At 41.8% G+C, this 23,669-nt stretch overlaps 1 protein-coding gene across 2 annotated transcripts in view; it reads left to right on the top strand.

Annotated features, from left to right (window-relative positions):
* ARHGAP28 (Rho GTPase activating protein 28) overlaps positions 1-23,669 on the top strand; it is a 204,531-nt gene that overhangs the window by 80,913 nt on the left and 99,949 nt on the right. The window lies entirely within an intron of this gene.

Here is a 23,669-nt window from a genome sequence, read left to right as displayed (position 1 = left end):
TTTTTTTTCTTTTAAATACAATGAGAGGTCCCTCTAAAACATATATAGGATTATTTTGCAGCTTTTTCTTTAACATAGTATCTAAACTCTCTGGTTGTTTTATTTGCTCAATATGTGTTATACTCCTACTAATGATATTTGACTGCAGGCTATTTGCTCATTTGGGATGGGTTCACCTCATTTGATCCTGGCAAAACAAATACTTTCTATCCTAGCCATATGACTATGTTCTAGATATTGCCAGAACATAGGTCTTTATGGACATAGGTTGGTCAAGGGAGCTCTACAGCATACCTGCTCAGAGCTATGACATCAAACGCTAATGCTTGTGCTTTAGACTTTTTTTCAGGCTGTTTGTGCTGCATGTTGCTTGAGGAGATATTTTAATAGACCTGAAGTGAGCGGAATAGTGAACGTTATATGCCCTTTGTAACCTGTTAGACTGTCCTTCAGTAGAGAGAAACCGCTACAGCCTGCGGGTTTTGTTTCTGCAAGAGTCCTACATGAATTTGTCTTGCATCTAAAATGATCTCAAACAGAATGTCAATTGCCATCAAAGTCAAATCCCTATAACGGGTCAAATGGGATAATATATAGTCTCAAACAGAATATCATACACAAGTTTAAAGTGGATGTAAAGCCTAGACCCTTTTTTTAGTTTTTGAGATTGTAGGGTACTATTACAATATGTATCCCATTGGGGAGATTTCCCTTCACTTCCTGTCCCCAGAGATGCAAATCTCTCCAGTGATGGGGTATCTTTCTTAGACAGCTGTCACCAAAACAGGTTCCACATTTGACAATTTCATATACATAGTTACATAGTAGTTGAGGTTGAATAAAGACAATAGTCCATCCAGCTCAACCTGTGTAGGTGTGTGTGGCCGTAACCATTTCACATACCCCTGAATGTTCTGATCCTTGAGATGTACGTCTAAGAGTCTTTTGAAAGCCACCATACTTCCCGCAGAAACCACCTCTTGTGGTAGAGAATTCCACAATCTTGTAGCTCTAACAGTAAAGAACCCCCCACGTTGCCTGAGGTTAAAACGCTTCTCCTCTAATCGCAATGTATGCCCTTGAGTCCTCATGCACTCTCTACGACTGAGTAGTTTTTTTTTTATGTCGAGATCACCATTGAGATATTTATAAATTGCTATCATGTCCCCTCTCAGGCGTCTCTTCTCCAGGGAGAATAAATCAAGCGATTTCAGATGCTCTTCATAATTAAGGTCCTCCAATCCCCTAATTAGTTTAGTTGCTCTTCTCTGGATCCTCTCCAGCTCCAACACATCCCTCCTGAGGACTGGCGACCAGAACTGGACAGAATACTCCAGATGTGGTCGGACCAGAGTTTTATAAAGTGGAAGGATTATAGTTTTATCTCTGGAATACATCCCTTTCTTTATGCATGCTAATATTCTGCTGGCTTTGGCAGCTGCCGCTTGACATTGCATGATATTGCCTAGTCTATCATCAACCAAGACCCCCAGATCTTTCTACATTTTTGATCCCCCCAAGAGTTCCCCCCCTAGCGTGTATTGTGCTTTTATGTTTTTAGTCCCCAAGTGCAAAACCTTACACTTCTCCACATTAAACCTCATTTGCCATGTCGTTGCCCACTCTGTTATTTTGTCCAGGTCATTCTGTAGGATATCTGCTTCATGCTGTGTGGTTATTGCCCTGCCCAATTTTGTGTCATCTGCAAAAACTGATAACGAACTACTGATCCCATCCTCTTTGCTGTTTATGAATAAATTTAACAAGGTTGGTCCCAGGACTGAGCCTTGGGGGACCCCACTTACCACCTCAGACCAGTCTGAGTATGCGCTGTTTATTACCACCCTTTGGACACGCCCTTTTAGCCAATTCCGTATCCAAGTGCAAACCCTGCGGTCGATACCTGCAGACCTTATTTTATAAATTTCCGTTCTGTCCCCATGATAACTCAAAAATGATGGATTCCCCATCGCTTTCTATTTCAGAGATTTTGGTCACCATGACAAATTGGAAAGGTGAAGCTCTCCAGTGGGGAGACATTACAGTACACATTCTATAAAAAACAAAAATGTTGGCTTTACATACAGGACAGATGTACAAAGTGCAATAGAGGTCCATCAAATTTACAGCCTTCATTATATGGTAAAAATCCAAACCCATCTGAAACTTTTCCTTTATTTTGGTTTGGGTAGAGTCGGAATGTTTAGAACCTCTGGCTGGATTTGAGCTTTAAAGTGGTTGTAAATCCTTATATATACCCAATGAAGAGACTGGTCTTAGGTGATACACAGAGATGATACAAATTCTCCTACATAGGTTGTACCTGTTTATCTTACCATCAATATTCATGAGTCCTTAAAGTGGTTGAAAACCCTTACATATACAAAGTGAAGTGACTACATTGTAGCTGTTTATCTACAGGCTTTTCTTCTCTACATCCGTTCAAAGTGCAGGATTTATAAAGCTTTTCTGAACTGTCATAAAACAGGGGGCGGAGAGCTGAAGTTACACTTTTTAGAGCTTAGTGAGAAGAGCTATGAGAGCTGATTTGAGGTAAGAGACACCCCCTTCGCCCCCTCCTTCACACAGCACACAGGAACAGAGCTGTTGCTGTCAATCACTAGCTGTGTGCTGGAGGTCCCTCCCCTGTCAACTTTTTTCTCTTGGTGTCAGGAAATCTTTGCAGAAATGATTCATGCTGATAGCCGAAAAACGGTGCAGAAGACAAAAATGACACATAGCCTGGATTCACATATATGCTATGTCAGATATTGTATGTGATTTGCACCGCATTGCTGTGCAGATCAAATGCGATGCCTGAGCAAATGTGAATTCAGCCATTCAGTTGTATGGCTGAACTCGCATTGGATTCACGAAAAAAGGTGCAGGAACCTTTGTTTTACCTGCACTGGAATTGGATTGCATGCAATCCGATTCCTGTCCAAAAATTCATAGTTCGCGCACTGCGATCTGCCGACTGATATGGGGTGTCATTAACTTTGTATTGACACCCGCAGCAGTTTGCAAAGCGTAGTGTAAACTACCTGCGAGGGAGATGCGATGCGGGAACCAGCACTAGAATCGCGCTGGTTCCCCCATTGCATATGTGTGAACCCAAGATTAGTGCTCTGGATTGAGACAAGTACACACTATAGAAGGATATGCTTTGTTCATATTTCATGTCTAAGATTGACAACCACTTCAATCCTCCAAGTAAGATTTGTGCCATTCTAACGTGTAATAACACTGCAGATATGAATTGCTTTTCATAAGAGCATTAGGCCCTGTTCATGCCTGAGCGTATTTCAGCTCGTAAAGCACTCGCCTCTAAAGTCTCAAAACACCCAACTTTTCAATGGCCCCTGTTCACATATGAGCATTTTGTCGCCCTGAAGCAAAACTCCTGAAGCTTCAAAAGTACATGAGCTTCTTTTTTGGCAGATTACAAGCGTTTTTTGTTAGGTGTCAATGCCCGCCTCCAAACAACCGCAAAAAATGCCTAAAAAAAGCCCAAAAAACGTCTGAAAAATGCCTGAAAACAATACGCTCAGGTGTGAATGGAGCCTAAGGGTTGCTGAGCTTATGGACCCCACAACAGTCGCATTGCCTTGGTGTAATAGAAGAAAAAGATTTCCAACTCTTTTAAATTTCAGAGATACATTCTTTTGAATTTTTATTGCTGTTTGTGTCCCATTGAGTACATTTTCTCTACTTGTGACCACACAAGAGTTTACGAAAATCTCCTCTATGGTAGCACAGACAGCATAGATTTGAAAAAGTTTATAGCCCACTGTACTAAAAATGTTTTCATTTCTGGCTGTGTCCACCTTGGAGAGATTTCCCCTCATTTCCTGTCCCCAGCTATCACACAGGAAGTGAGCAGATTTTTTCCATAGAGCGAGACAGTCAGGAATAAAAACCTGTCCCTAGCTGCAGGTTATGGCTGAATGTGAGGATACATGTGAACAGTCACAGACAGCTGCGGCTCCTGTGTCATCTTCCCAGCCACAACTATCCACAGCCACCTATGATTCCAGCAACAAAAGTTAGCTGTCAGGACCTAATAGGACATGAAAGGAGGACTAAATATACAGTTAATTGAGTGTTTTCTGTTTTATTGGAAAATTATTTCTAGCAGGGACCATGTGATATTTTGGATATTAGGCTTTGGAAAGTCAGGTACATTAAACTTGCTGTTGCGGTAAATACACAAGCTTGTTTCCAGCACAATAGCCCAATTCTAAGGCTGGAGAAAAGCAAGGAAGTGTTTGATCAGGAAGCATCTGCATACTGCTTTACAAATAACCCAAGGAGGAGTTCTGGGCACTGCTTTCCTCGTTCCTCTTCCTGCTGTAAGGTACCAATACAGTATAGTTTATTATACAAAATACTAAATTATTTACATCCAATTAGACAATATTGATTGAGGAAGCATTTACTATCCCCAGGGTAATGTGTGCTTTATACATTTTGTTCTCTCCCCATGATCGAAATGTTACACTGCTGATTACTGCTCTATAGAGGCACATATACTTAACAGCATTAATGGCTTTGTCTATATGTTGTGGCCCTGAAGGAGAATCCAATATCCTGCATGACCTGAGCCTTCAGCAAACAAGGAATGGACAACACAATTGTGTAAAATGATGTAATGACAAGGGATTGATTCATTCAAGTAAAACAATAGAAACCTAAACCATACAACTCAAGCTTCTACATTTTTATAAAAACAAAAAAGCCAAATAAGAACTACATACATCAAATAAAAACTTACAAACCTGAGGAGGAAGTGTTAGGTTTTCAAGGATAGAAAATTGTCTATGCAAGCCAAGTGTTAGCTAATGTGGCAAGTATGAGAAGACAAATGTACCTTTCTATACTTGTGCTTCTAATGTTTCAGAATCCCACCTTGAACCGAGATGATGCCACTTGCAACAAATAGCTGTCCCAACTTTCCTGCACATAACATTTCCAGCCCACTTTCTGTGTAGGAACACATGGAACTATAATTTCAGTAGAAACAAAAGCACTGTATCATATAACAATGTATTTGCCTTTGTAGTTGGAGGTCTAGACCCAAGAACAAAAATTAAACACGTGGAATCTTATCAGTTCTTAGATGTGGTGCCTGCATTCTTTTTTTTTTTTTTCAGGTAATGAATATTTCAGAAATTACAGAAAATACCTGTTGCTCCTGGCAGAAATGCAGTGTCCTTGTCACTATAGTGACCTGGAGCTTACACAAGGCTTTCTTTCTTTATTTTTGACAGCTGGACAGAGCAACGGGGCTGTGAAATAAAGGTGCATGTGTGCACCGGGTCTGCTTCCTGCAATATAGAGAATATATAGAGAATACATAGAGAACCTTGGCAACCATTCTAGGGCATGTGAACCTACTAAAACAATAGATTTAATTTGTATCCAGCCAGACAGACTATTATCATTACTTGTAAGCCTAAAGCAGATTGTCAAATTAGATTTTAAGGTATATGGTTAATTTTAGAAGGTAGGTCTACTGTTATTATTATTGATTGTAGCATTTTGGTCTTCTTTATTTCCTTTTAATCTAAGAATAAGCATACAAAATATGTAGTGATCCATATACAGCAGCAATCCTCAAGCTTTTTACCCCATTGGAGCCCTTGAAAAAATTTCCAAGTCTTGCTAAAAACAATTTAAGTGAGAAGAATGTAATATACATTGTTGGTCAATAGAAAGTCTGCCCCCTCCTTACATTGGTGGTCTGTAGGAAGAATCTCCCACTTACATTGGTGGTCAGTAGGAAGAATCTCCCACTTACATTGGTGGTTAGTAGGAAGAATGCCTCACTTGGTGGTCAGTAGGAAAAATGCCCCCTTACATTGGGGTGATTAGTAAGAAGAATATTCCCTTATGTTGGTGGTCAATAGGAAGAACGTTCCCTTACATTGGTGGTCAGTAGGAAGAACGTTCCCTTACATTGGCGGTCAGTAGGAAGAACGTTCCCTTACATTGGCGGTCAGTAGGAAGAACGTTCCCTTACATTGGCGGTCAGTAGGAAGAATGCCCCCTTACATTGGCGGTCAGTAGGAAGAACGTTCCCTTACATTGGCGGTCAGTAGGAAGAATGTTCCCTTACATTGGTGGTCAGTAGGAAGAACGTTCCCTTACATTGGTGGTCAGTAGGAAGAACGTTCCCTTACATTGGCGGTCAGTAGGAAGAATGCCCCCTTACATTGGCGGTCAGTAGGAAGAATGCCTTCATTATATTGGTAGTCAGTATAAGACTGACACCCTTTACAGTGGAGATCAGAATGCTGGCTTATCACTGGTATCATGCTGCTGGCTCTTTCAAATAGTGCTCACAAACAAACAACAACCCCCATGGGATTTTAGTCTCCAACATTCTTTATTGAAAATATTAAGTACAGAACATAGAAATATTAGCAACAGCAAATCAGAATCTCAGGTTATCGCCAACATAACATAAGACTATATCAGGACCCTCTGATTCCTCCTGCATTGAATTGTATTCTACCTGTACTGTCTGTCCCTTGTTTTAACCACTTGCCCACTGGGCACTTAAACCCCCTTCCTAACCAGACCAATTTTCAGCTTTCAGTGCTCTCACATTTTGAATGACAATTACTCAGTCATGCAACACTGTCCCCATATGAAATTCCCGTCCTTTTTTTCACACAAACAGAGCTTTCTTTTGGTGGTATTTAATTATAATTGGATTTTTTATTTTTTGCGCTACAAATGAAAAAAGACGAAAATTTTGTAAAAAAAAATGCATTTTTCTTCGTTTTGGTTTTACATTTTGCAAATTTAGTCATTTTTCTTCATAAATTTTGTCGAAAATTTATACTGCTACATATCTTTAGTAAAAAATAACCCAAATAAGTATACATTTTTTGGTCTTTGTGAAGGTTATAGAGTCTACAAGCTATGGTACCAATCATTGAAAATTGATCACACCTAAAGTGCTGACGGCCTATCTCATTTCTTGAGACCCTAACAAGTCAGAACAGTACAAATACCCCCCAAATTACCCCTTTTTTGGAAAGTAGACATTCCAAGGTACTTAGTAAGAGTCATGGTGAGTTTTTTGAAGTAATTCTTTCCCACAATTCTTTGCAAAATGAAGATTTAAAAAAAATATATATATATATTTTTCACAAAATGGTCATATTACGAAGTTATTTCTTACACACTGTATAGGTATACTTGCAATTACACCACAAAATACATTCTGCCACTCCTTCTGAGTATGGTGATACCACATGTGTGACACTTTTCCACAGCCTGACCACATACAGAGGCCCAACATCCAAGGAGCACCGTCAGGCGTTCTAGAGGCAAAAATTGCACATATAATTTTCTGACGACTTATCACACTTTTGAAAGTCCTGGAGCACCTGGACAATGGAATTACCCACAAAATGACCCCATTTTGTAAAGAAAACACCCCAACACATGATCTAGGAGGCATAATGAGTCTTTTGAACATGTCATTTTTTTCCACAAGTTTTTGGAAAATGTGGAAAGAAAACCAAAACGTATTTCTTTTTACACAAAGTTGTCAATTTATAAGACATTTCTAACACATAGCATGTACATAGTAAAAATGACACCCCAAAATACATTCTGCTACTCCTCCTGAGTATGGCGATACCACATATGTGACACTTTTCCACAGCCTGACCAAATACAGAGGCCCAACATGCAGGGAGAACCGTCATTTCCTGACTTCCCATTACAATTTTGTGAGACACTGTAGGGCACTGATAAGCATTGTAGTGGCACTGATGTGGCCCGGATGAGCACTGACGTGGCATGGATGTGGCACTGATGAGCACTGACGTGGCATGGATGTGGCACTGATGAGCACTGACGTGGCATGGATGTGGCACTGATGAGCACTGACGTGGCATGGATGTGGCACTGACGTGGCATTGATGTGGCACAGATGAGCACCCTGACGTGGAATGGATGTGACACAGATGAGCGGTGACATGGCATGGATGTGGAATTGATGTGGCAAGGATGAGCACTGACGTGGCATTGATGTGGCACGGATGAGCACTGACGTGGCATGGATGTGGCACGGATGAGCACTGACATGGCATGGATGAGCACTGACGTGGCACGGATGAGCACTGAAGTGGCATGGATGTGGCACGGATGAGCACTGGCGTGGCATGGATGTGGCACAGATGAGCATTGACGTGGCTTTGATGTGGCACGGATGTGCACTGATGTGGCATGGATGAGCACTGACGTGGCATGGATGTGACACGGATGAGCACTGAAGTGGCATGGATGTGGCATGGATGAGCACTGAGGTGGCATGGATGTGGCACGGATGACCACTGACATGGCATGGATGAGCACAGATGTGGGATGGATGAGCACTGATGTGGCATGGATGAGCACAGATGTGGCATGGGTGAGCACAGATGTGGCATGGGTGAGCACAGATGTGGCATGGGTGAGCACTGAGGTGGCATGGGCGGGCACAGATGTGGGATGGATGAGCATGGATGTGGCATGGATGAGCACTGAGACGGCATGGGCAGGCACAGATGAGGCACGGATGAGCACGGATGTGGCATGGGTGGGCATGGATGTGGCATTGATGAGCACTGAGGTGGCATGGGTGGGCACGGATGATGCATGGATGGGATATGGCTGAGGCACTGATGGGGCACTAATTGGGCACAGTTAAGGCAGAGGAGGTGTGCAGCTGCAGTTTCTCTCCTCTCCTCGCACGCTGTACCGATTGCTGTGTACAGCGTCCGAGGAGAGGAGAGAAATGAACCGGACATGCGTCGGTTTGTTGTGACGTGATCGCTCCGTCATTGGACGGAGCGATCACGTGGTAAAGGACCGCTCTCATTGGTCCTTTACCACGATCCGTGATGCGTCGGGTCCCCGGGACCCGGCGAGCATGGACACTCCCGTGTGCGCGCCCCAGGGGGCGCGCTGGAGCGCGATTCTGGGAGGACGTCCATGTACGCCCTCCCAGAACTAGAAGACCGCAATGCAGCCGTTTTCCGACCATGGGCCGGTCGGAAAGTGGTTAAAGTGCTGTACAAACTGTTGGTGCTATAAAAATCCTGTAATATAATAAAAATTTTAGAATAAGGACAATAGTTATCCAAGTAAGAACTGGTCCTTCAAATAATGATATAAATATTACAGTAAACAACAACCTAGAAAGGCAGGAATCATATAGTCAATTTGTCAAGAATCCCAACTTCTAACTGTAGTAATGATTGGGTAGAATACCACAGAGTGGTTAGGATAAATATTAGCCCCATGGGACTTTACAGGTAAACAACATATATTGTTAAAAAATCTTTGTACAAAACTTTATTTATAACATTGCAATAAAAAACAAGCTTGTGGCTTAAACAGTATCAAAGTAAATGAACCCAGTGGTGCATTTTCTTATTATATATGTATATAGTTATTCCACATCCTGCTTTCACATGCATATGACCTCTTATGGGCCTAGTGAGTAGAGAAATACCCAACATGTTTCAGACTTTTTTTTTTCTTTACGGGTGTAGTGTGGAGAAACAAAATATATTTATGGAAAAGACCAGGTATAAAGCCATAACAATTAAAAGACCTCACAATTAATAGAGTCCCTTGATGGGTCACCAGGGAAACAATTCTTGTACCAAAGTATCCCCAAAATGGGAAGAGTGTGCCTTAAAATCTCAAATGTATGTGGGGAAGATCAAGGCTTGCTCCTCCAGATGATTGAGCAGGTAACAGACTTTCATACAAAAGAAGGGGTAGTGGAAGAGGCCTCCCAATCGTGACCATTAGCATGGAGAGACCCCTCGCACAAAGATCTACCAATGTATATACTACATTTCAAGTTTTGTTGTCCCCAGAACTATGCAGGCACCATCAGATTGGAGGTCAACAAGCCAAATCTCAGGAAACCCTATAGCAATCTCTGACGAACCCCCTAGGGTTTCACAGAACCATGGTTGAGAATGTCAACCATGAGAATGTGAAAACCCCTTAGTATCCTGCTTACGTTAGCTTTTACAGATTTCAAGTACCAGGATGTGTTTGGTTTGCTGTCTTTGCTTATTTATTTTATCATTATTTTTTGTTACTGCAGTGCAAGTTACTATAGGTTCCTTTACGTATACATGTTATGAAGAATTATTTGGACTGTTTTTCCTGGCCTCCTAAGATTGCTAGTTGCTTGCATTTGACTTGCACAGACCGCTAACATGCATGCAGCAAATGAAAGAGAGAAGTCTGAATTCTTAACAGTTCCAGATCAGTAAAAGTGCTTTAACCAAAGCATCAACAAGACTACCTGGCAATTAGCATTTTCCAGGCTGAAGTTCGCAATGCCAGCCTACACTGTTCACTTAGCAGCTTTGAATTTGAATAATGTCATCTAGAAAACTTGTAATTATATGATCTCTTGTAATTTAAAACAGAACTGCAGTCCTGCTTTCTAAGTCATCTCTCCTCCCCCACCCTGAAGAAACAGAAGTATGATGTCAGCCCTGTGATCTACACTCCTGTAGTCATGTTCAGTGTTATGTTGACCAGAACTGTACAAAGGAAATTACCTCTGATTGTCTCAGATTGGTTCCTCTCCCTCTTTCCATTGCTGCAACAGGGCCCATTCACACCATCACATACCACCCAACTTTCTGAGATGGGAACGAGGGACACCTATTAGCAAAAGCATGTAGTCATAGGACACACACCCTGCCAAACCCCCTTCCCTCAAAGGGGAATAAGCCCTGGTTCACACGAATCCGACTTTGAAATCATGCGATTTCACTTAAAATCGCATTATTTTAAAGCTGTATGTCACTGCATGTCACAGCTGACATTTGTGCAATTTCATGCACAGATATCTATGAAAGTCGCACCTGAAATTGCCTGAAAGATTAGTTTAGGAACTTATTTTTCAAATCGGCACCGCAAAGTCGGTGTTGCAACGATTTCAACGGTTCCGTTGCCGACAAAAGGGTGCAACTTGTCATGTGATTTGGACCTGTCAATTATATGACAAGGCACACCAGTGTGAACGGGAGCTTATACAAAAAAATAAATAAAAAATGATTTGTTAAAACCACAAATGCATTTTTTTACCACTACTATTCCTTTATACTAGCTTTTGACATTTACAAATGCAGCGATTTAGAGATTGAATGAAAGGTTTAGCACTGAGAAACAGTTTTTGAAAGACAAAAAGTGCATTTTATATACAACTATATAGATCAGACCAAAATCAAGGACCAATGAGGAGGAAAGAGGGACACAGGGACTTTGTTCCAAATCAGGGATAGTTGGGAGCTTTGGCTTTAGGTTTGTTGCAGTGCGTTTTGCCTTACATCAAGAATTAAAACCACAACAGACCAAAAATTGCTACTGCAGCATTTTCAGCAGTGCAGGGCACAGTAGTGCTTTACTATACATTAATGTGTGCTGCAATTCAGATGTATTAGGACGGTGTGTGTGTTGGGGTTCCATTCACAATGAATCACACTGTAGCACACCAACACACATAACATACGTTACTGCACATTGCTGTAGTGCATGTTACCGCAAGTGCACTGGTGTGAATGGGCCCTTACAGGAAATAATAGGAGTCTATTATAAAGACACATTTAGGTACTTACACTTTAAGGCTCGATTCACACTAGCACTGCACAATCAATTGTTAAAAAATCGCAAACTCGATTCACCCCTCCTTTCGATCTTAACCACTTAAGCCCCGGAAGATTTTACCCCCATTCCGACCAGGGGGTATTTTGCGATTCGGCACTGCGTGAATTTAACGCACAATTGCGCGGTCGTGCGACGCTGTACCTAAACGAATTTGACGTCCTTTTTTTCCCACAAACAGAGCTTTCTTTTGGTGGTATTTGATCACCTGTGCGATTTTTTGATCACGCGCTATAAACAAAAAAAGAGCGTCAATTTTGCAAAAATAGCAATATTTTTCACATTTTTTTATATGAAATTCCCCCAAAAAAAAATGTAAAAATCAAAATTTTTAAAAATTTTCGGCCAATTTGTTTTATGCTACCTATGTTTGGTAAAAAAAATCGCAAAAAGCGTATTTTGATTGGTTTGCGCAAAAGTTATCGCGTTTACTAACAAAGGGAAAGATTTTTGTCATTTTTGTTGTTTTTTTTTTTAACGCGTAATGGCGGCGATCTGCGATTTTTTTTTTGCGGTACTGCGACATTGCGGCGGACAGATCGGACCCTTGACTGACATTTTTGACACTTTTGGGGTTACCAGTGACATTTCTACAGTAATCAGTGCTATACATATGCACTGTTACTGTAATACACTGGTAGTGAAATACTGTTACTGAAATACACTGGTAGTGAAGGGGTTAACTTTATTTGGAAGGGAGGGGCTGTGTGTGTCCCTAGGGGCGTGGTTTCTACTGTGATTGGCTGTGGCTCTAGCTGTAAGGACACTGATCAACGGATCTACATACCAGATCCGTTTTATCAGTGTCTTTGCAGCGAGGAGAATGACAGGCAGTTTGTTTACACAAGCTGCCTGACATTCTCCCTCTCCCCCGCCGATCGCCGAGTGGCCGGCGGACATCGGGTCCGCTGGTCACACGCGCGGGGGGTCCGTGACCACGCGGGAGCGCGCCTCCGGGGGCGCGCGCGCGCTCGCTCCCTAGACCCTCACAAGCAAGCAACGTAGCCCTACGTTAGTTTGCCTGTGAGGGGCTGACCGCCGACGTAGATAGTCGTGCGGCGGTCGGCAAGTGGTTAAAACGGTATGTCCTCACAGACCTGTTCTCTGCCCACTCAATATTTCCATTTTGGATGCAGGTCCATTGAAGTCTAGTACATGAAAAACGCATTTTGCAGGAAAAAAAAGTCCCTGACCCTTTCCAAAAATGCAATGCAGTGCTCCCCAACTTTTGAGTCCCTGTCCCTGTTAGTTTTGAGAGCAGTGCCATGCCAAGCTTACCAAGATTTCCCTTAGACGCCAATGTTAAAGACGGGGAGCAATGCGATGCAAAGCTGTCCAATATTTCCCAAAGATGCCAATGAGCACTGGAAGCTGAAAATTGGTCTAGGCAGGAAAGGGTGCCCTGTATTTAGGTGGTTAAGGGGAACCCTATGATAGAATTTAAAAAATAAAATGGCAGGGTGTCCCCCCAAAATCTTTACCAGGCCCTTTTGGTCTGGTACAGATTTTAGGGAAAATCCACGGCAAAAAAACCCCCAAAAAAACGCCATGTGGTCCCCCCCCCCCCCAAAATCCATACCAGGCCCTTTGGGTCTGGTACAGGTTTTAAGGGGAACTCCACACCAAAATTTAAAAAAAAAACAGCGTGGGGTCCCACCCCCAAAATTCGTACCATCATTATCCGAGCCTGGCAGGCCAGGAGGGGGGGGGGGTGAACCATATCAAGCTGCTTGCCCTCAACATGGCAAGGGTGCTTTGGAGTGCCCCCAAAGCACCTTGCCCTCATGTTAATGGGGACGAGGGCCTCTTCCCAACAACCCTGGGCTGTGGTTGTGGGGGTCTGCGGGTGGGGGCTTATCTGAATCTGGATGCCCTCTTTAACAAGGGGGCCCCCAGATCCCGCCCCCCCATGTGAATGGGTATCGGGTACATCATACCCCTACCCATTAACCAAAAAAGTGTAAAAAAGGAAAAATCAAAGAACACAGTTTTTTACAAGTCCTTTATTAAAAATAAAAAAATAAAAATAGTGTACGTGATATAAATCCATTGTCAATTAGAACGCCTGCTGCTCTTCAGCTTTCATAGCTCTTTTATAGGCAAGGGGCGGGGCCACCCTGTTCTGTCACCTGGCGGCACCGCCCCTTCTGACGTCATGTGACATCAAGGATTAATTTGTGAAAGCTGAATTAAACTCATCTTCAAAGCTTGTAAAAAGCAGTATTGCCATTACCAAATAGCTTTATTTCTCATTCTGCCCTATGAATTACCCCCTCCATGTTTTCTGACTTTTTTTTTTCAGCTTATTCTTGTTTCACCACTTCCCAGGTGAAGCCGGCTTCATTTTAACTGTCGTCTTCTATATTTATGCAGGAGTTTACTCCCGCCCATTCTGTCTGTGCTGCCCGAAGTCTCGCGGATGCGCAGTGAGAACTGGCCAAGCCTCATTTTCGTCCCGAAATTATTATAGCAACAAATCCCGATGTTCTGCAGAAAAATCCAATTTGCTGAAATCTCCAACTACGTCACTTCCAGGGACTCTACCGTAGGAATAGTTGGTATGAACAAGCCTCCATTTTTCTCTACCGTAGGAATAGTTGGTATTTTCATAGAACTGGCGGCAGTGTATACACTCCGGTACATGCCATAATGAGTGGACATTATTAGACTGACAATGTCCACTCGTCAAAGTGTGAATCCAGAGTGTATAGGCTGCCAGTGTTCTGTGTGAACACTAACTGGTCCAAATCTCCAATTATTCCTGCTGTTGAGTCACCAAAAGTGAAAAAGTTGGAGATTTGGCAAATTGGAGTTTTTGGCAGAACACCGGCATCCTGCTTGTCCTGAGTTTGGAGCGAATGGTTACACCCCTAGTGTCGTAAAAAGTCACAAGGGATGATTGAGAAAGTTATGAATGGGCATGTGCTCTCGCGGGATTGCGATGCAATGGCACAGTAATGGCACAGAGAGCATACCGTAATTCTGGAAAACAATGTGCATGGGCTGGTGACGTCATTGGATCCAAGATCACTCTTTTTACACAGAACGGCACGGGTTAGAAAAGATTTAAAAAATAATCATGTACTTTGCTTATAAATGATTACAATTGAGGAAAGTTTAAACGTTGAGTTTACTACTTCTTCAATATCGAGACGGGGGGGGGGGGGAGTTTTGTTTTTAACTCACCAAATTTCATTGCAGAAGAATAGAGGACAGGACATGTAGAAGAATATCTTTAAGGAGATTTTTGTGTCTGTGTCTCCATTGGGGGGAATTTGTCTCACTTTGTGTTCTTGTGACACCAAGACATATGAGGGCAACTAGTGTCAATGGGACGGGAAGACGCAGGCAGCAATAGAAACCTCAAAGAGGTTCTAACTTTTCTCTTTCTCTTTTGTTGCTTTCTCTGTTTCCATTGAAAAGATTACCTATCGCGTCTTGTCTCTATATAACCTTGAAAAAAGTTTGCCTGGAGTTATTAATGTGTTCTCTGTGCAGTCTAAAGGCCCGTACACACGTACCGATCGTCGGCATACAAACGTCGGTGGACGAAGGATCTGCCGATTGTACGCGTGTTAGTATGGTGCCTCCGACAGATGTCTGCGCACAATCCGCGGACAAAAGTCTTTCGTGCAAACATGAAAATATTTGTATGCCGACACCAGAACGGACGATTGTTCGCCTGTCAGTACACAATTCGGCCGACAGACCGCAGATTTGCAAGACTGGGCATGCTCAGAAAATAGAAAACACAGGGAAAGTTAACCATTACATGACATCACTTCTGCAGTCGGCGGACAAAATTCTTGTGCTGTCCTTGTGCTGTCTTTGCACTTTTCAGCAGACACCGACATCCCGGGGAGAAAAGAGGAACATTTGTAAGCCGACCATCGGTACGTGTGTACGGGGCTTTAAAGAAGTGGATGTATTGTAGAAATCTTAGGTATAGGAAATCTTGGAACACTTTGGCTAGAGGTGTTACATATTGATGGAGCCTTTGCTGGAGTATAAATAACTAGAAATTAGAAACAAAGGAAAAAGGAAGCTCAAATATTCAATGCTTGCAGAGGTATGATATTTGCTATGGTTGAATTCCATGAATGAATACGAAGCTTCCTCTGATTGGCTGAGGTGGAGAGAATGGCTGATGATGTCATGATGAGCCGATGCATCTGTTAGCGAAGATGTTTCTTTAGACTAGTTTGGTCCAACCAACTATTTAAATTTCACCAACACATGGAGTTAGGCTTTAATGTGTTAAGTAGGCTTACCTATAGGTACAGTATATCTCTCCTAAATGTGTACAGTTTAGGTGATATTTACCTTAGCAGCAGCCAGTGATATCACCGGTGCATGAGCTTTGTGCTGCAGCCGTGACCCCCAGTCCAATGCATGGGCGTGACGTCATCGTGGCATAGCCATTCATATGGCAAAAGCCCGCAAACCTGGAAAGAAGACCAAGTGAAGATGGAAGCGCCATGACCCCTGACAGCATGCCGCTGAAGGGCTTTGTTTTCAGGTAAATGTGTCAGAATGTGCTAGTATGTGGTGCACATTCTGACTACAACCACACGGGGGGGGGGGGGCATTTTTTTCTTTATTGTTGTGATTTACTACTGCTTTAAATAGAACTCAGGCTGTGGAATATTTTGATATTTTTTTCGTTTGTAATAAAATATATGGATTGGGACTAATGGGCCATACACACTATAAGATTTTCTGAAGACGTTTTCCTTTAGATTTACCAAAACCATATAATATGAGGAACCTAAACACTTTCAATTTATATGCAATCTGGCAGGACCTTGCACTACATAGAAAAGGTAAATCTGAAGGAAAAAGTCAGAAAATCTTATAGTGTGTATAGCCCTTTAGGAGGGAGCCTCTGTACTAGGATGTCATCATTTAAATGTGCTCAGGGTGGCATGATTTTTAATTCAGCCCTGCCCTAATCAGCCTAATTATTGCTTGTAATTATCAGTTTCATCACAATTCTAATGAGTATCAGGTGGTAAATGCACCTCCTTAGGGCTTCAGTTTTAATCCCACTCTAAATTACTCCATGATGTTTATGTGAAATTCACATTAACAAAATAAATATGGAATGTGAAGTAATGCTTCAATGTTGGCTGTGCTGGACATTGATTCCCCTTGGCTTTCTCATGTTACACTGCAGTGCTGAGTTGTTGGACTTTGCTTCCAGTACCTACTTTCCTGCTTTCCAGGATTATGTTTTATTTGGCTGAAAGCCATTGTTGTGAGTCCCTCTAACTCATTCATAGTTCTAGACACTTATACCTATAGTTGACCCTTTCCTATGCGATTATAGTCTTGGATAAAATGTATCTTGCCTTTAAAACAACTATGTACTAAAGTAGCACATACATTGTGGACATCATGTAGACATCAAACTTTGAACATGCACCCCTGCCAAACCTATCTGCCACCAGATCCCTATTTAATCCAATACACTTAGGCATGGGGCATAGGTGTATAATTCACCCTGCTTCCCACAAAGTAGCGTTCAGTGCCCGAGCAACCAGTTTTTAGGCTGTCAATGTAAATGTTGACGTTTAGAAAGACAGTATAGGGGTTTCATAAGGGTTCCACTGGCAGATTAGGGTGGCAGATAATTCTAAAAGGTAGGAGAAGGTTATTTTATACCATGTATGTTTTATGTTGATATTTGGTTCATCAAAGAGTATAAGGTAGCTATACTAGGGTAGGATTTAGTTGCTACTGCTTCCTCCTTTACTGCCATGCAAAATCATGCCCTATTCCTGTTCAGCATTAAGCCCCGTACACACGTACCGATTGTCGGCCGTAAATATTCGGCCGACGACCGTTCGGCCGATTGTAGGCTTGTTAGTATGATGCTTCCGACAGCGCATTTTCGGCCGAACAGAATCGGGTGTGCAGGCATTAAAATTTTTGTTGGCCGTCACAAGAACGGCCGATTGTTCACCAGTCAGTACAGATTTCGGCCGACAGACAGCAGAATAGCAAGACTGGGCATGCTCAGAAAAGAAAAAAGACAAGGAAAGTTAACCATCACATGACATCACTTCTGCAGTCGGCTGTTGTTGGCCGACAAAATTCGTGTGCAGTCTTTTGCAGTTTTCAGCAGACACGACAGCCCTGGACAAAAGACGGCCGATCGTTCGGCCGAGGATCAGTACGTGTGTACGGGGCTTTAGTCTTCAAACTGCAGCCTGCAAGCTGTATGCCACCCTTTGATTGCATTTAACTGGGCCTTGGGGCACTATCCCTCCCACTGACCCCGACAATACAATACTATTCCTCCAACCTGACACCAATGATATGGCACCATTCCTCCCACTTGACACCAGCACTGGGGCAAAATTCCACCAACTGGCACTAACAATCGGCCACTATTCCTCCCACTGACACCATGATGGGGCACAATTCCGCCCACTGAGACCAGTGAGGGGGCACTATTCCTCTCGTTTACACCAGTGATGGGGCGGGTTCTTTCCACTGACACCAAGTATTTAGTGCTATTTTTGCCATTGATCACTTGTGCTAGATCTTTTTTTTTTTTACTCCCATTGACCACCAACCTGGGGCATTTTTTACCTCCCACTTTCCACAAACCCTGGAGCATTTTTTACTCATACCACCACCAAGCCAAAGAGATTTTTCATTCCCACTGATGCCAGGAGCTTTTTTACTCTCACCAGCCACTGTCTGCCCCCCCCCCCCAATGTCTGAAGAACAGTAACTGAGCAGAGGATCAGATTTAGAAAGTACACCTTGACTTAGTTGAGTTGCTTGCAGATGTTGTACAGTTTAACCACTTAAGGTCTGCCCACCGTACATATACTGCGGCAGGGCGGCCCTTAAGCACAAAATCACGTACATACATGTGATTTTGCTTTAAGGCTCTAGGGGGCGCGTGCCAGTCTGCAGGAACTGTGGCCACGATCACCGCTGGCCTCCCGCAATTGTCCAGGAGACTGACAGCTCCGTACACACGAGTAGAAATTCGGCCGGGAAATTTTGTCCAACGACCGATCTGCCGATTTTCGGCTTGTTAGTATGGTGCTTCCGACAACCGACTCCAACTTTTCAGCCGAAAAAATTCTGGTGTGCAGGCTATATAATTTTTGTCGACCGTCAAAACACATCCAATTTTCGTCTCATTGGTACAGATTTTGATGGGGAAAAATCTTATGAGCAAGACTGGGCATGCTCAGAGATGAAAGAGTACAAAGAAAGCAATCCAACAGATGACATCACTTCTGAAGTAGAATTCTGTCGTGCAGGAAAATTTGTGTGCAGTCTAGAGCACATTCCAACCAACAGACACCACTCTGGACAAAAGAGTGCATATTATTTAGCACTGATCACTGTATTGGTGTCACTGGTCCCCAAAAAGTGTCACCCCGTGTCAGATTTGTCCGCCGCAATGTCGCTGATCGCCTCCATTACTAATAAAAACAATAAAAAAAATTAAAAATCCATAAATCTATCCCATAGTTTGTAGACGTGATAACTTTTCCGCAAACCAATAATATACGCTTTTTGGGATTTTTTTTACCAAAAATATGAAGCAGAATGCAAATTGGCCTAAACTGATAAAGGAATTAAATTTTTTTAATTTTTTTATTGGGAATGTTTTATAGCAGAACGTTAAAAAATATTGTTTTTTTTTTTAAATTGTCGGTCTTTCTTTGTTTATAGCGCAAAAAATAAAAACCGCATCAAATACCATCAAAAGAAAGCTCTATTTGTGGGGAAAAAGGACATCAATTTTGTTTGGGTACAGCGTGGCATGACCGCACAATAGTCAGTAAAAGCAACGCAGTGTCGTATCGCAAAAAATAGCTTGGTCATTAAGGGGCAAAACCTTCCGGGGCTGAAGTGGTTAAGGCTGGCATTCTGCATGTATTTTGTATTGGCATTTGCTGGGTTTTTTTTTTTTTTTCTAGTTGATGCCTTACTGTCATTTCCAGTTTTAGAGTATGTCTATGTTTGCATACACAGGGCTATACTTCAGGGGATTTTAAACATTGTACAAGTTTTAAATGTCACTTACAGATTTATTTCCCAGACACTGTGAAGTCATCACCAATAGAATGTGGAGCCAGACTGTAATTCTAGATGAGTGTAGGATGTAAAATGTAAGCTGTTCACGCAATAAATAGTCTCCACTAAATCACATTCACTGGATTGTAAGTGATTTTACTGTATATTCCATGATTATATATTGTGATTTTTTTTTTGGTCAGTTATCTTTTGGGATTAGGCCATACAGAAACAGAACAATCAGTACAAGTGAATGCCAAGCCTTTATACAGTATATTAATCTAGCCATTCTCAACCAGAGTTTTCCAGAGTAGCCTTTTTCAACCAGGGTGCTGAGGCACCCACCAGGGGTGCCGAGGCACCCCCTGGGGTGCCTTGAGGTTTCTTCAGGGGTGCCTTGGATAAATACCTAAAAATGTATCAAAATTGATATACAAGCCAGCAGGTGGATCTAGCCTGCTTTTAATTACACAAAATCACAGGTTTACATTATGCGCCATTACGACTTTCTAGACACTGGCATCCTAACAACCAACGACGTCCTTAGTTAATAAGGAAGGATGTCTGTTGTCTCCACAGCATCCTTGTTTGACCCACCTGTGCTCCTCTCCCTTAGCACTGGGGTGACATTAGCTGACTGATTGAGAGAAATTGAGGGAGAAGAGAAACATAGGAATACTAGTCAGTACCAGTGTGCAAAAGTGTATTTGGTTGGGAATAATAAATCACTGCTAACATTGGGTGACCTACATGTGTGGATGTTGCTGCATTGTATAAAGCTATTAGAATTGTATTACATTTTAGAATGGGGCGCCTCAAGATTGTCCATAATTTTAAAGGGTGCCTTGACTGAAAAAAGGTTGAGAAACACTGTTCTAGAGGTCCCTTTAGCTGTGACTAATTAACCTCTCTGATGATGCCTGCGTAGTTTCAGGGCCAACACCACTTGGCAGAACCAGTTGCATGATTCCAATGATCTTTATAGCTGTCTGTAGGAGCGGTATTCTGATCACCAAGAAAGGGTGTCATAATCACATTATATTCACACTATATTTGTAGGATAGTGAAAGTATTATTCACCACCAATTTTATGAAAATAGGAACTACAATTAAAAAAAATAAAATAAATAAATATATATATATATATATATATATATATATATATATATATATGTATATATACAGTGGTGATCAAAAGTTTGGGCACCCCAGGTAAAAATTTGTATTAATGTGCATAAAGAAGCCAAGGAAAGATGGAAACATCTCCAAAAGGCTATGGAGGGCTTGAAACCCCTACTGCCACCATCCCACCATCTTAAAACAGGCTATCCCTCTTTTCCTCACATTTTTGCTTCTTCTGTGTGATGAGACACCTAGCTAACAGTTGGGAAGCCTCACTTTTGTCATTCACTGCGTGCTCTTCTGGTAATACGGAGTCATGTCAGAGCTTACTAAGGCTGGCCATACATGGGTCAAATTTTGAAATAATTTTCTTTAGTAAATCTTATCTAAGGATTTTCGTTTGAATTTCGTACCATTAGTGGGCCGCAGCAATGACTGATTTTCGAGTCATCGGACATGTTGGAAATTTTTGTAAGAAAAAATGCAAGAAAAGAATATTCCCGGAAAGAAAAGAAAATTCCCAGCCACAAAAATTCTTTTCTGCAGCAATATGAGGTGAAATTGGAAGCTTGTTTGGTCAAATTTCAAAATCAATGGTGGCATTATCAGATCACAAAACACACAAAATTTTAGATTTTTGAAAGAAAATTATTTTGAAATTAGACCCATGTATGGCCAGCCTAAGCTTTAAAGAGGGCAAATTGTTGGTGCCCCCTTAGCTGTTGCCTCTGTGACTGAAGTTGCCAATGTATTTGCTGTGTCGCCAGGTACAGTATCGATAGTTATGATGGCTTATACAGTTTTCGGGAAAACCTTGTCTGATAAGCATAAGCACGGTCAACATGGTCAACTGTCCATAAAAAAGACAAACAGACATTCCCACAATTGTGAACCAGAATAATATTTGGCAATTCCCATGAAAATTCAGGCCATCTTGGAAGCCAAATTAGGGAACGATTTTGTGCTTTTACCTGGTGTTTCCATATTTTTGTCCAACACCTGTATAACTACTGTTATTGGCTGGCTTTCTAGTTAATTTGGTCACCTTTCTGTCTTCTAGAAAGGTTCCAGTAGATCAATAAGTGACCTAGATGCCTTACATAAGTATATTAATACATTTTACCCAGCTTTTAACCTTTTGGCCTCTGGAAGATTTACCCCCTTCATGACCAGGCCATTTTTTTTGTGATACGGCACTGCATTACTTTAACTGATAATTGCGCGGTCATGCCGTGCTGTACTAAAAAAAAAAATGTATGTTATTTTTCTCCCACAAATAAAGCTTTTTTTTGCCACTGCGGTTTTTATTTTGCTATAAACAAAATAAAATAAAAAAATACAATATTGTTTACTTTCTGCTATAAAACATATCCCCTAACAAAATTAAAAAAATCGAATTTCTTCAAAAATATAGGCCAATATGTATTCGGCTACATGTTTTTGGTAAAAATAATCCCAATTGATTGGTTTTAATTTAAAGTGTCTACAAACTATAGAACAAACTATATTTATATGGAATTTTCATTTATTTTTATACTAGTAATGGGCGATCAGCGGCTTATAGCGGGACTGTGATTTTTAGGTGGACAATTGGACACTAACTGACACTTTTAACACTGCGGAAACCATTGACACTAATACAGTGATCAGTGCTAAAAATATACATTGTCACTGTACTAATGACACTGGTTGGGAAGGAGTTAAACATGTAGGGCGATCAAAAAGTTAAATGTGTGCCTAACCAGTGTTTGTGTTTGCAATGTGTGCTGCTTTTACTAATCCATCCCTTCCTCCCTGTCAGAATGGGGACCTGCCTTGTTTACATTTAGACAGATCCCTGTTATGTGTTATTTACCAATGATCTGCGGGTGGCGGAGGACATTGAGCGCCCGGCATGCCCGCAAACAAACATACTTGTTTACATTTAAGCAGATCCCTGTTCTGTGTTATTTACCAATGATCTGTGTGGGGCGGAGGACATTGAGCGTCTGGCACCCGCAGATCCGCTTCGGCTGTGAATTATCACACGGCATGCATGTGCCCCCTGCAGGTGGAAGTGCAGGATCACCTATATGTACGTGATCCTGCACAGAGCTGCCACCTTTAGCAATAAAAGGGCTGTAGGGGTTAATATCACTAGAATGGACCCCATTTTACCACTTTAACATGCCAATAAGGCAAGTATGCTACAATTGGACCTGTCTTTCCCTTCATTTACCTAACAAAGATGTCAGTTGTGTGTCTCCAGAATAGACAAACATTTCTTGTTAAAGAATATGAAATGTGAGAAATGTAGAAGAGTGTATTAAGTTGTGTGCTAAAAATACCAGCTGTAAGTTCATATGATATCCTGCTACTGAAGAATGTAAAGTGTCATATAGCATGTAATGTGGCTTCTTTACAATTATAAATATGGGATGGTGTGTTTTCTGAATAGAAACCTCTTCAGTAATTGATCCCTATTTCAGTGTACTTGTCCTTGTAGGGGTCACAGGTTCGCTATGCTGAGCAGGCCAGCCCTGACTTCTCTCTGCCCTCGTACTGACTCTGGCTTTTCCTGGATGAGTACTGTACACTCCCAGAACAACTGGAAATTCTTATCCCTCCAGTATATTCTGGATCTGCCCTCAGGGACTTTTTTCACTTGCATTCACCTTGGAAAAAAAAAAAACGTATCTCATGTTGCATTTTTCAACTATTTAAAAATTTGACTGTGATACAGTGCCTTGAAAAAGTATTCATACCCCTTGAAATTTTCCACATTGTGTTATGGTACAACCAAAAACCTAAACTTATTT

The sequence above is a fragment of the Pelophylax lessonae genome (assembly GCF_965119305.1).
Source record: "Pelophylax lessonae genome assembly, chromosome: 5".
NCBI classification, from domain to species: domain Eukaryota; kingdom Metazoa; phylum Chordata; class Amphibia; order Anura; family Ranidae; genus Pelophylax; species Pelophylax lessonae.
The sequence above is the reverse complement of the archived record's forward strand: the minus strand, read 5'-3'. Positions and strand labels throughout refer to the sequence as shown.